Source organism: Heterocephalus glaber, unplaced genomic scaffold (assembly GCF_053883595.1).
Source record: "Heterocephalus glaber isolate CG9 unplaced genomic scaffold, H.glaber_assembly_v1.0 deba00001497, whole genome shotgun sequence".
NCBI lineage: Eukaryota > Metazoa > Chordata > Mammalia > Rodentia > Bathyergidae > Heterocephalus > Heterocephalus glaber.
This window is the reverse complement of record NW_028258320.1, coordinates 23,731,683-23,735,743: the sequence shown is the minus strand read 5'-3', so window position 1 is coordinate 23,735,743 and position 4,061 is coordinate 23,731,683. Positions and strand designations below refer to the sequence as shown.

The 4,061-nt window shown below is 39.0% G+C and overlaps 1 pseudogene; it reads right to left on the bottom strand.

Annotated features, from left to right (window-relative positions):
* Positions 1-2,719: 2,719 nt before the first annotated feature.
* On the bottom strand, positions 2,720-3,859 carry LOC101709566 (glutaredoxin-3 pseudogene; annotated as a pseudogene).
* Between the last annotated feature and the right edge of the window lie 202 nt (positions 3,860-4,061).

Here is a 4,061-nt window from a genome sequence, read left to right as displayed (position 1 = left end):
TTTTTGCTAAGTGAATTTTATCATTAACTAAACAACTACCAATCTTAATTGTGCCAAAAAAGAAGTGTGTTTCTATAGAAGACAGATACAAGACCAACGATTTGAATAACAGATAAATGCTTGCTCAGTATAAATAAATTTACAATGGTCAGACTGTCTAAAAAATACTTCCTTGGTTGATAATCCGGAGGTTGGGAGATTTTCATCAGAGGCTGGTAAATATCTCTTAGAGGTGTTCTTTCATCTACTTGCTCACTTACTGACCAAAACATGTAATGGGCACTGTTCTCACCTGCTTTGTGTTGCTAAAACAGACTCCTGAGACTAGCTTATTTTTAAAGAACAGAGATATATTTTATACATTCCTGGAGACTGGCAAGTTCAAGATCTAACAGCCCAGATCTGCCAAGGGCCTCTGTACTGTGTTATTCCATGATGGAAGGTGGAAGGTAAAGAAGCCAAAAGAGCAAGAGAGAGCAGAACTTGCTTTTACAACAAATACATTCTTCTCCTCCCCCCAACCCGGCTACTGGGGATCGAGCTCAGGACCTTGCATTTGTGAGGCAGGCACAGTGCCACTGAGCTAAATCCCTGGGCATAACAAATACATTCTTGCAGTAATGAATCCATTCCCACAATAATAACATTAATCCATGCATGAGGACTGCCCTCTGTGACTTAAAATCCCACCTCTCAACACTGTTGCATTAGAGATTAAATTCCCAGCATATGAACATTGGGGCACACCTTTAAATCACACTAAGCTAATTCCATGCTCAATATATAGTTGCTGCCATGGGATAATCTGTTAATGTGATCCATAAAGGGATTCAAGTTTATGGAGCTTAGTCCAGAAGACTTAGGTTTGAGTGATAGAGGAAATGAGGCAAAGATGGGGATGAAGACCACAGTTTGCTTTTCCACTCAATGTGCAAAACTCCATCTGGGATCTTGTTAGAAATGAAGAATTTCAGCCTCCATCCCCTTCCCTGAATCAGAATCTACATTTTGATGAGATCTCAATGTGATCTGGTATTTGAAAAATGCTGCTCTAGCCCTGAGATCCCTACTTTTTATGACCCTATATCCTTCCATGCTGGTAACGAAAAATCCTCGAAAAAGTAAATGACTTTATAAGACTTTCAGCTGTGAAGTATCTCCAATTTGGGACCAAAATTTTAATTTAACATTTCACCTTAGTCTACACCTAAGTTTCCAGGACAGTCTGGAAAAAGTCTTATGTCCAAATGCCTTTTTTGTACATTGTTCTATTGGAAACCTCTGTGCTACATCACTGTTGTCCTTCACTAGCTGGGCATCTGCCTGACATTGGGCTTCCACAGATAGTAAAGGATTAAATCAAACAAGCAAGAAAATCTTTATGGTTGAATCTTTCCAATGTTATAACCTCTCTGACATTTTATAATTACTTTAGGAAACCTGGATATTTTTCTAAATATTAAAATTGAACACACACACACAAAGGCACACACCCCATACCCTAGAATGTGTCATCTGCTACTTGAGTAGACATCCCTGATGTTTGCCATTAGAACGAAAATTCAAACTCCTTACCATAGCCTAGGGGATCTAAAAATAAAAGACCCCTGTCATCCCTCAAGTCTCATTCAGTCTTCCTTGCGCCCTATATGCTAATTATGTGTCCCTTTGATAATTTACTGGGACATTTTTTTTCTGCATTAGGACCTCTGTATGCATAAATCTGTCTGCTTAGGTAACTCTTTGTAGCAACACCTGCCAAAGCAAACCCCTCCATTATTCTCTGTCACAGTCTCACATTTATTTCCTTCTTAGTACATTGTTAATCAGCTCTGTGACTTATTAGGTTTTTATGTGTTTATTGCCTCTTTTCTGGACCCACTGAAGTGTAATGTCTGTGAGGGCAGAAACCTTGTTTTACTGTCCATAGCAAGGTGCCTAGCACACAGCCGGCTTGCAATAAATATCTGTTGAATGAATTAATGAATATAGTAAAGCCACTTTTCCTCACACGTTTCATTTGCCTCAAATGAAATTATAAGCAATTATAACAAGTTGGATGAATTTTTCACAGAAATGAAATATAATAACTACTCACACACTTTGATTGCAAAAGTAAGGTAATTGAGGAAAAAAATGAGATGATAAATTTTCTTTTTCAGAGATAGAATATTTGTTTTGTCAGCTGTAACCTTGATATTATGACAGGTGTGCTGCAGTGTAGTTTTTTTCTGCTAAGTAGATGACATCATTTTAGTACAATCTTTCTTCTTTTTTTAATCTCTAACAGTGCTATTAATCAAGCACAAAGCTATAAAGTGAGCTTGGTGTCATCTTGTCCTTTGCTGACTTCCTGATTGGAAGACTCACCCTTGGCCTATGATCACATCCATTTGGCAGGAAGTCAGTTTATTTGATGTGTAAGGTCATCAACATGTTTCTTTTCTTGGTAGACTTGGTCCTGCTTCCCCAGAAACACAATATAAATGGAACAGATGTGTCAAACCTGCAGATACTAGTTCTCCTCATTTTCCAAATGCTTAACCTAGCTCATACCTGAGGAATAAACTGGATAACATGGGGGAGATTAGCGTTGAATATGACATCAATGAGTTGATCAGCCTCTTACTCTACCTGGCTGGCAGAGTCATAGGTTTTTTGAGGATAAGGATACTGTTTTCTTCCTTTGAGACTTTTTTTTTTAACTGAATTAAGATGTTTATTGCATTCTATTGTTGGTGGAAAAAATGTAACATACATTTATTTAGTACAACCTTGTGAAATACACAAAGCATAACTGTGTAAGAAGCATTTTTCTATTCCTAGTCCATTTCTGAGGACCAAATCATGAGCTGCTGTGCTGTAATTAAATGTCTTGCAATAGTTGGACACCAGGTTTCACATTTTTAATTTTCTCCTCTCAGTATTGGCAGCAATTCACCATTTTTTTTCAATTCCTTAACTATATCCAATCCTCCAACAAGCTCCCCTTTCACATACAGCTGAGGGTATGTTGGCCAGTTTGAGTACGCTTTTAATCCTTGCCGAACTTCTTCATTTTCCAATATATCAAATGCTTCAAATTCAACACCGGTACTATTCAATATTTCCAGAATTTGTTTGCTAAATGCACACTTTGCTTCCTATTTGTTTCCTTTCATAAAGAGTATCACAGAAGCTGTATTTGGCAGCACTTTGAGGCTTTCTTCTAATTTGGGAACTTTGGGGCAAATTGGAATAAGTTTTTAGCCCATGCCGAACTTCTTCATCTGAGAACATATCAAAACTGTTAAACTGAATATTATGATTGTGAAGAATTTCCACCATCTGCTTGCTGAAACCACAACGTGGTTCTTGAGGAGTTCCTTTCATGAACAACATGCAGGTGGCATTATGTATTAACTTCTTCAGGCGAAGGTTAAGATCTTTAAGATGCTTATTGGCACTGGGGGGGCGGGAAGGAGCCACTAGAAGCATGTCGCTGAACTTTTTTGGTCAACTCTGGGGCATGTGCACCATCTAATCAGTCGATTTTCTGAGAATTCTTGAAAAACAAAAGGTGGGAACAGAACTAATTTCATATTTTTCAGATATTTCAGGAACCGCTTCAGCTTCCAACTTCACAAATGAAACTTGAGGGTGTTCTTCAGCTAACTCCGCCATTACATCGTTCATTTGCACACACTGTGGAGCCCATGGTGCCCTGAAAAAGACCACAAGGACGGACTTGGCTTTGAGGCGCAGATGCTCCTCAAACTGCTGGGCCGAGCCGACCTCCACCACCGTTGCCACCACGTCAGCCGCCTCAGCCGCCCCCGCCGCCATGCGGCAGTTGCCAGCTCTTCCTTTGAAACTTTGTTGCCATCTATGCTGACTGCCTGCTGGGTTTATAATATTACTAATTATGCACACTGAAGTAGTTTGGATTCAGTGGAAGAATGTCCCACATACGTAATACAAACTACTTATGTTACAAACACAATCTGCTTACCCTCCAAAACAAAAACTTCCATCTGCTTCATTGAGCAACTCTAAGTAACACATGATAGTTGCAATGATTA